The following is a 14,858-nucleotide window of genomic DNA, read 5'->3' on the forward strand; positions in this document are numbered from 1 at the left end:
AGTGTCAGGTGGTACAGCATGAGATAGACTCTGGCTGTCGCTGAGTGTGGAGACGGAGAGAGGCTATGAGTCAAGGAATGCAGGCAGCCTCTGGAAAAGGCAAGGAATTCCTTCCCAGGGCCTCCGGAAGGAACACAGCTCTGCCAACACCTTGATTTTAAGCCAGTGAGACCCATTTTGGACTTCTGACCTCCAGAACTATCAGAGAATACATTTTTGTTATTTTAAGCTGTCAAGACAGTGGTAATTTGTTACAGCAGCTGCAGGAAACAAATACACTGGGCTATAAGGTAATCCCAGCTTTACTTTCACGTTACTAACAGACCCATTGAAAGAGTCATCAGTGAATGGAATTAAGAGCACGATTTGCCAGGTGTATGGGTTCAAATCCAGCTCTACCATTTATTGTATGTCATCCCGAGTAGGTTTTTTAGAAGTTGTTTATTTCTGGAGCGCCTGGGTGGCTTGGCCGGTTGAGCATCCAACTCTTGATTTCAGGTCAGGTCACAATCTCACAGTTTGTGGGATCGAGCCCCGCGTCGGGCTCTGCGCTGACAGTGTGGACCCTGCTTGGCATTCTCTCTCTCCCTTTCTCTCTCTGCCCCTCCCTTGCTCTCTCTTTAAAAATAAATAAATAAACATTTAAAAATAAATAAAAGTTGTGCATTCCTCAGCTTCCCCATCTATAAAATTGGGTAAATAAAAGTATGTTTCTTGCATTCTGTTATGAGGATTAAATGAATACGTTGAATCGGACTTCGTATAACCCCTACTAGATGAGAAGCACTACACAGAATCATTTACCCTTATCATTTTTCACATGATCTTCCCCAAACAAAGAGTAATAGCCTGTCCCAGAAATGAAACCAAAAGTCTAGTCAAACCTTTCAAAAAGATGTTTTCTTCCTCCCAACAATCTTATTAAAATTTCCAGGTTCTTAAAACCAAGTTTACCCTAGAACTCAAGCTAAAGGTTTCAAGAAAGTCTCCTCCTTAGAGAATTATCTTTGAGAAGAATGCTTTTCCCTAAGCTCCTAGATGTGGAAGACATCAGAGCCCCAAAATGCTCTTGGCAGTTCTGGTCCCGTCCAAGACATCTTGCTCAGAAATCACCGCTTAGTCCATGGACAACCATCTGGTGTATGTTTTTATCCAGTACCTCAAAACATTGTAAGCACCTCACAAGTGTTGGCTGAGTACCAAATAAATAAATGAAAGGGAGTTGAGCAGAAGAGCCCTCTAGTTCAAACTTCTAGTGATCTTCTTTCCAGAACAGATGAAGACCCTTTTATGACTTATGGATATAAACAATGGGGAACTTGAATAACTTTGGGGGTGATGTGGCACAGGACCCTAGTTTTGCAAATAAAAAAATTGAGAGACTGAAGGAAACATGCCACCTAAGAGTATCCAGCAAGTTGGCCACAAAGCAGGACTTGAACACAGCTCTTCTGTTCTCTGGGCCCGATGCCTCTCAAGATGTTGCTACCGATGAAAGGGGCTAAGACTTTGGACTAAATGGGGTGATCTCAGGTCATGCCCTCAGAATCACTTGTTGAATCAAGTTCCTGGTATCACCTTGTTTCATTTTCTTATACTTCTTCTCCCAAATAAAGCTTATTATTTTTAATTTTTTAATTTTTTGATGTTTATCCATTTTCTGAGAGAAAGAGACACAGAGCGTGAGCAGGGAAGGGACAGAGAGAGGGAGACACAGAATCCGAAGCAGGCTCCAGGCTCCGAGCTGTCAGCACAGAGCCCGATGCAGGGCCTAAACTCACAAACCACGAGATCATGACCTGAGACGAAGTCGGATGCTCAACCGACTGAGCCACCCAGGCACCCCTATAAAGCTTTTTTTTTTTTTTAATTTTAGGGTTCAGTAAATCAAGGAAATGCTTTCGGTACTATCTCTTTTCATATCATCTATCTTCAGCTCCCAATGAGCATGAAAAGACATTGGCAAAAGCCACTATTATCTTTGGCCGGTATCCTGGGACCCATGACTTCCCCAAACCCGGCCTGAATTGCACAAATAGTAAGACTGGCTTGTGATGTTCAGCAAAACACAGAGACAATAATTAACATGAACTCAGAAATGAAAAGAGTTAGTAGGAGGCCAGAGTTCCTCTTTTTCTTTCTTCCTGTACAACAAAGCACTTGATTAAATGTGAGACTGCTGACTGAAGAAATAAAAAATCAAAACAGGAAGTGATAAATGGCTAACAAAGCACTATATTCGAAAAGAAGACTCTTAGATAACCTTCATGCTTTCAGAAATGAGTAGACAGAACTTGACTCAATGAAAAGTTATGCAGAGTATATGAACACATTCAACATCCATTCTCTTAGGAATACTTAATGTGAATAAACTCCCAGGACCTCTTACCTTCCTCTTTTCAGGGAAGGGGTAACCTTATCACATGCATAGATTCATATATAAAAAATGTCAAGATACAGACCTATTTCACCAACATAAAATAAACATAATCTTAACACTATTACCACCCTAAGTAAATAATTCCTCAATATCACCAAAATCCAGTCATTATTCAAATTTCCCCACTCGCCTGCTTGCTTGTTTTCTCTCTTTCACTTTCTTGGTTTTGTTTGTTTCAATCAATATCCAAGTAACAGCCCTACATAGATACATAGGAATCTATAGGTCTCTCTCTGTGTCTCTCATTTCTGTTACAGTTTTCTTTTTTATTTCGAAATGTGTTTGTTGAGGGGGATGCCTGGGTGGCTCAGTTGCTTCAGCATCTGACTTCGGCTCAGGTCATTATCTCGCTGTTCGTGTGTTCGAGCCCCTCCGCCACTCGCGCTTTCTCTCTCTATCAAAAATAAACATTAAAAAAATTTTTTTAAATGTGTTTGTTTTGAGGAAATCAATTTGTCTTATAGAATGTCTCTCATTTTGGATTTTGCTGATTATATCTCCATGATGTTCACATGTTCCACCCCGGAGGCTTAATAAGATCCAGATTCTCATTTTTGATGAGAATGTTTCTTCAGGAAGCACTCCATGCCTGGTTACCTCTCTCTCTTTTTTAAGTAGCAGCGTTATTGATGTCCAATTCACATCCCATAAAATTTACTCTTTTAAAGTATATAATTCTATGGTTTTCACCATATTCACAAAGTTGTACAACCAACACCATTGTTTAATTCCAAAATTAGATAGAATTCCATCATCCGGGAAAGAAACCCCATACCCATTGGCAGTCACTCCCCATTCTCCACCTCAATGCCCTGCAAACACTAATCTGCTTCCTGTTACTATGTTTTCCTATTCTGTACATTTCATTTACACTTGACCCTTGAAGAAACAAGGCAGAGGTTAGGAGCACTGACCCCCCATGCGGTTGGAACTCCATGTATAAGCTTTGACTCCCCCAAAACGCAACTACTAATAGTCTACTGTTGACTGGCATCCTTACTGATAACGTAAAGAGTTGCTTAACATGTATTTTATTGTTATATGTATTGTATACTGTATTCTTATAATAAAGTAAGCTAGAGAAAAAATGTTATTAAGAAAATCATAAGAGAAAATAAATTTATGGTATTGTACTGTTCATAAAAAAATATATATATATCTGTGTAGAAGTGGCCCTGCACAGTTCAAACCTGTGTTGATCAAGGGTCAGCTGTAATGGAATCAGAAAGTATGTGTGTGTGTGTGTTCTTTTTAATGTTTATTTATTTTTGATAGAGAAAGACAGAGTGCCAGTGAGGAAGTGGCAGAGAGAGAGGGAGACACAGAATCTGAAGCAGGCTCCAGGCTCTGAGCTGTCAGCACAGAGCCCGACACAGGGCTCGAACCCACAAACCACGGGATCATGACCTGAGCTGAAGTCGGATGCTCAACCGACTGAGCCGCCCGGGTGCTCCAGGCAGTATGTGTTCTTTTGTGTCTAGATTTTGTTAAGCACTTAGCAGAATGTTTTCAAGTTCATCTGCATTGTAGCATGTATCAATACTTGTTATGGCTGAATAATATTGCATTGTATGGATATGCCACATTTTTAATCCATTCAACAGTTGGTGAATATTTGTGTTGTTTCCATTCGTCTGTGAGGAATAGTGCTGCTATAAACAGTCGTGCACAAGTTTTGTGTGGACACGTTTTCGTGACTCCTGGTACACTAAGGAGTAGACTTTCTGGATCATTACTAAAACCTGTTTAAGTTTTCTTGCAGTTCTTTTTTGTTCTTAGGGTGTGTATCTATGAGAATGTGCAGTCAAATTATTTTTTTAATGTTTTATTTATTTTTGAGACAGAGAGAGACAGAGCGTGAGCAGGGAAGGGGCAGAGAGAGAGCGAGACACTGCATCCGAAGCAGACTCCAGGCTCCAAGCTGTCAGCACAGATCCCGACGCGGGGCTAGAACTCACAAACCACGAGATCATAACCTGAGCCAAAGTCGGACGCTTAACCGACTGAGCCACCCAGGCGCCCCCAAATTATTTTGTTTTAAAGTCACTTGAAATAGCTTCTGTCTGTGTGGTAATGCCACAACTCAATACACACATTTTATTTCATTTTTGCTTCTGATTTGAGAGGTTTCTATTTTTAATTTAATTTTGTTTTATATTTATGTGAAGTATTCATATGGGCTCCCCATGTTCCTTCTTTGCTCCATTCCCTAAGAATCCCACTGAAAAGTGATTGGGCAGTGTCAGGTGAGGAAGACAGCCAGGTCTGGAGGTGCCCCAGCAATAGTCAGGGCTTAAAGAAGGCAAGAGGCCCAGCGGGTCAGTGGCCTGGCAGTTGGGGCCTCAGAAGGGAAGGTGGCTAAGTTGGCCAATGGCAAAGCAGAGATCAGGTACGTGAAGTGGGATTGAGCAAATACATAAATACGTTGAGGGTAATGGGTAATGGGAAGCAGGTTTCTCATTATCAGGAAAGAGAGTTAACCAGTCTTAAAAGGGATCAATCTAGAATGAACCTGGTGGTGTTGGATTGGAATTGGGGGCATCGCTAAACTCATGGTTTGCAAAACAAAAGATGGATATAGAAATAGACAGCAAGTGACAATGAACAAACTCAGCACTCAGATCTTGGTTTCTAAATGCCTTCTTTCCCCCCTGGCAACATGAACAAGGGACCCTTGGAGAAGTTACTGACTCTAGGAGTGAGGTACAGGAGGTATATACTGAGCCTGAAACATGCTGTGGTGTCAGAAAGCAAGGACGTGCTCTGCTGAGGGTGACATCTCAAAGGGACAAAGAAGCCAGATTCTAGGGCAATTTGGAAAGCAATTAGTTAGTGAGAGTAACAGATTGCATTCCATCACCTGAAACAGGAATCCAGCGAGTGAGAAGAGAGAAAAGCACTTCCTGTGGTGGAATGGTACCTGGTAAATGGGGGAGGAGTGATAGAATCATCAAATCATCACCTGGCAGTAATTAATTCAGTCAAGAAACATGGACGGATGCTAAATCCAGCAGGTAAATGGACGAGAAACAGGATAGGGTCTTCTCACTGTGTTCTTACTTGGCGGGGAGGGGAAAGCCTTCTGGTATCTCCTCAAAGCCCACGAACCCTATTTAACAGGCCCCACTCATGGCTTCGTTTGACCTCCACTACCTTCTCCTAGGCTCTGTCTCCAAGTACAGTCACAATGGGGTCAGGCTTCAACATGTGAATTCAGGGAGACGCACAATTCAGTTCTGTCGGGAAGGCACGCAATTCCTGTCCCTTACAAGGTCCTTCTGGCTGGGCTAAGATTCAACTTGCCATGAGAAATTAACAGGTGAAAATCAAGTTTCATTGCATATGTATGGGGGAATCCACGCAGACAAGGGAATTCCAAAGACAGTCAGGCAAAATGAGGTGTGTATTTCCATCCTAAGTAAGGAGAGGAGGGCAGGGTTCCCGGGACTTCAAGGGAAGGAATGTGCTTCATGAGGCAATAAAAAACACAGATGTTAGGTAACTAGATGTTTGCCCTGCCATATACATAGGACACTCAGATAAAATTTATCTCTGGTAATAATCTTTATTCTTGGAAAGGCCTTCAATTGAAATTCTTCTATTTAGCTAAGGGAGGGGGAAGTTTCTCCTGAGTCCGCAGAATCCCAGCATCTCAGAGCTGGAAGGCACTTGGAGATTACTTGGTGCTGAGTGCAAACACATTTAACTCCCTCAGGGCTCCTCTGGGTTATCTCAGCAGATTCTTGATGGAGTGCAGGGAATGACTGGGTGGGGCTCTGGGTACCCTCTTTCCCATGCTGATACTCTTCATCCACACTCCTTAATCAGGACTACTCTACTTTAATGTATCTTATATATGGGTTGTAGACATAGGATTCCCCTTAAAGAAAGAATTCTATGTATAATGATCACTCCCATATACCTTAAAAACCACTAATGACCCATTTTACATCTAAGGAACCTGAGGCCCTGAGTGATAGAGTTGTCCATGATGCCAAAGTAAAGCACAAAATGCCGTTTGTTGATGCCCAGGCGTGTGCTGTTTCCGGGGCAACTTATAGCCTTTTCTCCACCCGGCCCAGCTGCCGACATAGAGTCATATGGGGTTTGGGGGCCTCTTAGCAGGGACAGAGACAGGTTAAGGAGGGGCACAGATGGGGGCCTAGGAAGTTTCATCAGGGGCTCAGAGCAGCTTAGCGTTCCAGATGGCATGGAAAATAGAATTGGCCTGTCACATCTGAAGGAACTTCCAAAAAAGTATGGGAACATGAAGTTCCTGTGCATCATTCAGGGTCAGTTCATAGAAAGATTACATTCTGTGCTCCATAAACAAAAGAACACAGCAATCCTCCTTTTACTTGTCAATCCAGACAGAATATAAATACGTACAAATAGACATACGTATATTTTAAGTACTCAGTGCCTCCTGCTGCTGGAAGATGAAAATGCACAGATTTTATCCTTCAGATCTTTTCGACAAGGACGTAGAACCACAGAACCCAGGAGCTGAAGAACACAGGACCTTTCAAGTGAGGGTCACAAAATTCCTAGGTGCTGGGCAGGTGATGGAAATGAAGAATATCATGTGATGCCAAGAGGCAGGACCACAAAGACGTGGGGGAGTGCATGTAGCCTCCTACAGTACTCAAAGTTTAAAAAAATTAATGTTATTTATTTTCTTTTTTCTAATGCTATTTATTTTCACAAAATAATGGTTTCTCACGGCACAGAGGACAAAGGGTACATACAAAAGAGGATTCATCGAGGGGCCCCTGGATGGCTCAGTCAGTTAAGCATCTGACTTTGGCTCAGGTCATGATCTCATGGTCCGTGAGTTCGAGCCCCACGTCTGGCTCTGTGCTGACAGCTCGGAGCCTGCTTCGAATTCTGTGTCTCCCTCTCTCTCTGACCCTCCTCCATTCATGCTCTGTCTCTCTCTGTCTCAAAAATAAATAAACATTAAAAAATTATTTTTAAATTAAAAAAAAGGATTCATCAAAGAATAAACCACCCTTTCACCCCTGATGCCCAGGCAAGTTCCTCCCAGGAGGGAAAGAAAGTGACCTTCAAGAGATAGACTCTACCCTTAAAAGATATTTTAGGGGCGCCTGGGTGGCGCAGTCGGTTAAGCGTCCGACTTCAGCCAGGTCACGATCTCGCGGTCCGTGAGTTCGAGCCCCACGTCGGGCTCTGGGCTGATGGCTCAGAGCCTGGAGCCTGTTTCCGATTCTGTGTCTCCCTCTCTCTCTGCCCCTCCCCCATTCATGCTCTGTCTCTCTCTGTCCCAAAAAAAAAAATTGAAAAAAAAAAAGATTTTATACACACACACACACACACACACACACACACAGCGTGAGTGGGGGAGGGGCAGAGAGAGAATGAGACAGAACCCGAAGCAGGCTCCAGGCTCTGAGCTGTCAACACAAAGCCCAATGCGGGGCTCAAACCCACAAACTGTGAGATCATGACCTGAGCTGAAGTTGGACGCTTAACTGACTGAGCCACCCAGGAGCCTCGTGTGAGCGGTTTTTCAAAACAGGTGTGTAACATTCTGTCAGATGAATGTACCAAGATTTTTAAATCAATGGACATTTAACTTATTTCCAGTATTTGCTATTATATAAGCAATATTGTAATTAATAACTCTGTATATGTCATTTTGCATGTGTGTAAGCATATCTGTGGTATAATTTCCTAGAAGTGGAATTACCTTCCTAAAGAATATGTGTATTTAAAAAAATTTTTTTTTAATCTTTATTTATTTTTGAGAGAGAGACAGAGTGTGAGCAGGGGAGGAGCAGAGAGAGAGAGAGGGAGAGACAGAATCTGAAGTAGGCTCCAGGCTCTGGGCTGTCAGCACAGAGCCCGATGTGGGGCTCAAACTTGCGAGCCTTGAGATCATGACCTCAGTCGAATTTGGATGCTCAACTGACTGAGCCACCCAGGTGCCCCTGACATCTTTATGTGTGGTCCGAGGTAGTAATCTTTTTTTAAACTTTTTTGAATCTTTATTTTTGAGAGACAGAGAGAGACAGAGCATGAGTGGGGGAGGGGCAGAGAGAGAGGGAGACACAGAATCCGAAGCAGGCTCCAGGCTCTGAGCTCTCAGCACAGAGCCCGACGTAGGGTTCAAACTCATAGACTGTGAGATCATGACCTGAGCCGAAGTCAGATGCTCAACCAACTGAGCCACCCAGGTGCCCCAAGTATGTGTATTTTTTTTAATTGTTTTGAGATATAACATATATGCAAGAAAAATTAACAAGTGCACAGTGTTTAATGAAGACTATTTACATGTGTATCCACACGTATTCTCAACGCCAAACTCCAGATGCAGACATTATCAGCACCCTGGGAACCTCCATCCCCACCACTCCTAGTCAATACCTGGCCCCCTCGCTCAAAGTAACTATTATTATAACTTCTGTAATCAGAGGTTAGCTTTGCCTCTCCTTGATCTTCATAGAAATGGAATTATAAATATGTAGTCTTTGGACTGGCTTCTTTTAACTCAACACCACGTCTTTAACACAACTCTGTCTGATTCATCCACGTTGTGGCACGTAGTTATAGTTTCTCGGTTTTCATTGTACGTGTTTTTCACCAGATTATAGACTAGACCTGTAACCGAACCAACATGCGTTTGCTCCTTGGTGAGTCACAGATACACCAGGTGGGGTTGGCGCACAAAGTAAACTTTATTTGCAGCAAAGAAGGGGGTCATAGGGAATAGCTTCCAAAGCCGTGACTGACTCCCTGACAGAAAGTGAATGGGTGCCTTTTATTTAGGGTTGGGATGAATATTTAGGTAGGGAAGACTTGTCATTGTATGTAGAGGTAGGCATAAGGTCACGCACGTGACTTAAGGAAACATGCCTACACACACATTGCATGTTATGTAAATGAGACTGAGGCTTCCTCCTTGGGTGGAGATTTTAGTATTCTAATAAGGTAAAAGTAATTGCCAATCATTCCAGGGGTCACTCCGTGGTCCCTCTCACTAGGCATGAGTGGGGGGGTTTAGCTCAAAAGGCCTGGGTGGTCTTGGCCAGCGGGAGGTCTTATCATGGCGGTCACTACCACCTGAGGGGTGGTTTCAGCTTTCATTTGCCTGAGTTTAGAAGTAAGCCAGAAAGAAGTTTACGGAAAAGTGTAAGACAAAGGTCAGTACCAGCAGGTGGGCAGTAAAGGTCAAGTCTTGGGGTCTAGCTGGTGACAGACCTATGTTTAGCTTTAATAAACAGAGGCCAAGTTTTCCAAAGTGCTTCTATCACTTACACTCCTGTCAGAAATGCCTGCGTGTTCTAGCAACTCCATTAATTCATCAGTACTTGATATTTTCCATCTTTTTACACTTTAACCATTCTAGCGGCTGTATAAAGATATTTCACTGTGATTTGTCTGATGACTAATAGCTTTTTCATGTGCTTTTGGCCAATTATATATTTTCTCTTGTGAAGTGCTTATTTAAGAGATTAGTCCGTTTTTGTTAGGTCGATTGCTCCTTTTTATTGGTTTGTAAGAGAGCTTTACATATTGTGGGATACAAATCCTTTTCAAATGTATGTGTTGTAAATATCTCCTCCTAATCTTTGGCTACCTTTTTGCCCTCCTAATTTTTGATGAAAAGAAATTCTTAATTTTAACAAAGCCCAAGTTATCAGTATTTTCTTTCATAGTTAGTATTTTGTGTGTGTGTCTTATAAAGGGTTTTTTTGTCTGCCTCAAGATCATAAAGATGTTCTGTTTTCTTGTAGAAGCTTTATTATTTTCCATTTCACAGTTTGATCTGTTTTGTAACTGATTATTTATTTATTTATTTATTTATGTTTATTTTTTAGAGAGAGTGAGAGATAGAGCATGAGCAGGGGAGGGTAGAGAGAGAGGGAGACACAGAATCTGAACCAGAACCCGATGCAGGGCTCCAAACCACAAACTGCAAGATCATGACCTGAGCCAAAGTCAGATGCTTAACCAACTGAGCCACCCAGGTGCCCCTTTTGGAACTGATTTTAAAAGTAGGAGTGTCTTAGTCCATTTGGGCTGCTATAACAAAGAAACTAAGATTGGGTGGCTTATAAAAAACAGAAATTTACTCTTGACAGTTTTGAAGGCTGGGAAGTCTAAGGTCCAGGCACTAGTAGATTCAGTGTCTGGTGAGAATCTGCTCTCGGTTCATAGGTGGCTATCTTGTTACTATAATCTTACATGGTGGAAGGGACAAGGGGACTGTTTTATAAGGTCAATAATCCCATTCATGAGGGCTCTGCTCTCATCACCTAATCACCTCCTAAAGCCCCCACCTCCAAATACCATCACATTATGGATTAGAATTTCAATATATGGGGGCCTGGGTGGCTCAGTCCGTTGAGCTTCTGATTTCTGCTCAGGTCATGATCTCACAGTTTGAGTTCAATCCCTGCATCAGGCTCTGTGGTGACAGCTCAGTCTCTCTCTTCCTCTCTCTCTCTCTCTCTCTCTCTCTCTCTGCCCCTCCTCCTGCTGTGTTCTATCTCTCAAAATAAACATTAAAAAAAATAAGTTCAATATATGAATTTGGGGGGTACACAAACATTCGGTCTATAGAAAGGGGATAAGAGGAGCGCGTGGGTGGCTCAGTTAGTCAAGCGTCTGACTTGGGCTCAGGTCATGATCTCACAGCTTGTGAGTTCATCAGGCTCTGTGCTGATAGCTCAGAGCCTGCTTCAGATTCTGTGTCTCCCTCTCTGTCTGCCCCTCTCCCACTCCCACTGTGTCTCTTTCTCTTTCCTTCAAAAATAAACATTAAAAATTTTTTAAAAAATGGGGCGCCTGGGTGGCTCAGTCAGTTAAGCATCCAACTTCGGCTCAGGTTATGATCTCACAGTTCAGTTTGTGAGTTTGAGCCCCGCGTCGGGCTCTGTGCTGGCAGTTCAGAGCCTGGAGCCTGCTTTGGATTCTGTGTCTCCCTCTCTCTCTGCCTCTCCCCTGCTCACACTCTGTCTCTGTCTCTCTCACAAATAAATAAACATTAAAAAAATTTTTTTAAATAAAAAAAGAAAGGGGATAAGATTCATTATTTTTTTTTTTTGGAAGAGAGTGTACATGCATGCATGTATGCACTCATGTGCCCCCGCAAGCATGAGCAGGGGAGGGGCAGAGGGAGAGAGAGAGAGAAAGAGAGAGAATCTTAAGCAGGTTCATGCTCAGCACAGAGCTTGATGTGGAGCTCCATCCCACCACCCTGGGATCATGACCTGAATCGATATCAAGAGTCGATGCTCAACCAACTGAGCCACCCAGGTGCCCCAGATTCATTTTTTTCCCAGGTGGATATCAAACTCTATAAGTGGTTCATGCATTTTCAATTTTGACATGCATTTCCACATTGCCTCCCCCCATAGAAGTTGTATCAATTTACATTTCTGTTAATAATATGTAAGAATATCTATTTCTCCACACTCTCGTTAACACAACATGAGTGTATGTTTGTGGGATTTTAAATTAAACGTTTGGCTTATGGCCCAAACAAAACAAACAAAACAAAAGCAATTAATTGAGGTTGCAAATTTAGGACCACCAATCCCGGTTCAATTATTCATCTCAAAAATGAAGCCTGGGAAGTGGGACAGTCTGCTGAAGCTCACACAGCTAGGAATAAAACTATGATCAGAACAAAGGTCTTCTTACGTTCAGCCTAAACATATTCTAGTTCATTATAGTCTGATACAATTATTTTCTGATAAAATTGAGAGTCAGAGATTAAGACACTTGAAACTAATCGATAGCCACGTAAGAATCCAGATCATCCCATTTCTGCCTCTTTCCCATGCTGTCTCAACTCGTACATTATTATTCATTCGTTACTCAATATGTCAGACCATCCACCGTGCTTTGACGATACAGCCACAGACAAGACAGACACTCCCTGCCCTCCTTCACGTAACCACTCTTGTGTAAATGCTATGAAGCAGAGGAATAGGGTGGAAGAAACAGCTGTGTGATGCTAGTCAGGTGGGAGACACAGAAGGGGAGTCACTCCCCACAAGGAGCTTCTATTTTTACATCTGGGGGAGGCAAACACTCTGAGATGTTAGCGTATCCAGTTTATTAGGAAATCTTAACTCACTTGGGGCACCGCAAGGAAATAAATTCAATTTCTTCCATTCATTCTCTTCAACTACACTTTTGATTTGTAGGAGATCCCACTTTTTCTTCTGAATGATAGTTTCTTTGAGACGATCTTGCCTGATTCTAGAACTTATTAAGACAGAGTTGTCCTAGTATTTAACATTCAGCTCTGTTTAATTTCTTCACTTAGATTCGAGTTATCACCTGGTATCATTCCCTTTGGGTTGCAGGATTTCCTTTAATATTTAGTATATATTATATATTATTATGTAGTATTTATTTCTCTAAGGCAGATCTACTAGCCACAAATTCTCTCAGTGTTTATCTGGGAGTGTCCTCATTTGACTTCATTTTTGAAGGGTAGTTTTGTTAAAGAGTTCTTGTTTGACAGTTTTTTTTCTCCTCTGGCCCATCAAATACGCCATCCCACTGCCTTCTGTCCTTTATTGTTCCTGATGTGGCATCAACCTTTATTCTTATCCCCTGTATGTGATGAGTCACTCAAAAGTCAGGCAGTTTACAAGTCTGCCTGCCCCATCTTTTATTCTACTGGGCTTTCTAGTGTCTCCTCTGTATCTGTGCAAGGCTTTGTATTGAGCCAGGATAAGAGAGCCAGGCTCTCTCAAGATTCTCCTGAGCTTACACAGCCTTGCAAACAGCCTCCTCCCAGACCCCCAGAGTATGTGGGAGCTTATCAAAGTCCGTTATGGCTGCCTCGTTACCTGGATCTCCCTGCTAAACTTCTAGGAGGCTTTCTTGTCAGTTGTTGGCTCAATCAATATTGCAACCTTGGGCAGCTGCAATGTTGGAGTTCCAAACGGAGGCTTCCCCTGGGTCATGAGGCTTTTCTGGCTCCACTCCAAACCAAGTTGCCCTCTCCTGCACAAAGCTGCTGCTTTCCCAGCCTTCCCAGCCCTGGTAGAACAATCTCCATGGACCTTTGGTGGGAGTTTGGGCATCTCTCTGGGCTAAAATGTCATACACCCTCACTCTTCCTACCAAAAGTTTAGTGACTTTTCTTGAATAAATACTTCTTAATTTGTGCTATGCCTTTGATTGCTTTCCAGGGAATTGAAATGATTTTTGTCACAGTTTTGTATAATCTCATCATTGCCAATGCTGGGGACGGGATTTGCTGAGTTCCTCACTCTACCATTTCCCAAGTCACAATACAGCTCTGGTCATTTAAAACTTTATTCTTAAACTCGATTCCAAGTTCTCCTCCCTGGAGGAGCACCCTCCCTGCTCCCCCTTGAGCAGACTAGCTTGGTTGCACTAGAGGCTTAGAGTGGAGGCTGAGGTCTCCGTCCGGTCCTCACATGCCTTCTCTCCCTTCTGTTTTGAGGAGTTAGCTCCTCTGGTGGCATGAGGACAGGGAGGAAGGGAAAAGAAAAGAGCACATTTTCTTACCTACTGGACAAGGCTGTGACCTCTCTCTCTTGGTTGTGCTGTTTCTCTGGCTAATCCAGCCTGGTTTCAAGGACTTCTGGGTGGCAGGTCTCTATATGCTGACTCTCTCAGGGAGTATATGTAAAAATTCTTGAAACATTCTTCTGGGGGCCTGCCTGCTGCTAATATATTTGACATGGAGATTTGGCTCTGCTTCAACTTCTTTAATCCTCAACCCCTTCAATGTTTAAAAGCACTAACCTGGCTTGAGTCCCAGACATACTACTCACTCCCTGTGTGACTGTGCAGCTGCACCCCAGCAGACTCTAAGCTTAGGGTAGGTGATGGTCTGGTGAGGTCAGAGGAGAGACCTGGAGACAGCGATTGGGACACAGGTTTACTGGGGTAATTTACATATAGGGAGCCCAGGAGCAGCCGACTGGACAAAGCATCCGCTGCTGGGATCTACATGCAATGAGTTTTTACATCACAGCACCTTAACTTAGCAATTTTCAGTGGCCCTGTGGATAAATGCCTAGTAGTGCAATTGCTGGGTCATAGGGTAGTTCTACTTTTAATTTTTTGAGGAACCTCCATACTGTTTTCCAGAGTGACTGCACCAGCTTGCATTCCCACCAACAATGCAAAAGAGATCTGCTTTCTCCGCATCCTCGCCAACATCTGTTGTTGCCTAACTTGTTAATGTTAGCCATTCTGACAGGGGTGAGGTGGTATCTCATTGTGGGTTTGATTTGTATTTCCCTGAGGATAAGTGATTTTTTAGCCTTTTTTTTCATGTGTCGGTTGGCCATCTGGATGTCTTCTTTGGAAAGGTGTCTATTCGTGTCTTTTGCCCATTTCTTCACTGGATTATTTGTCTTTTGGATGTTGAGTTTGATAAGTTCTTTATAGATTTTGG

Source organism: Felis catus, chromosome B3 (assembly GCF_018350175.1).
Source record: "Felis catus isolate Fca126 chromosome B3, F.catus_Fca126_mat1.0, whole genome shotgun sequence".
Lineage (NCBI taxonomy): Eukaryota > Metazoa > Chordata > Mammalia > Carnivora > Felidae > Felis > Felis catus.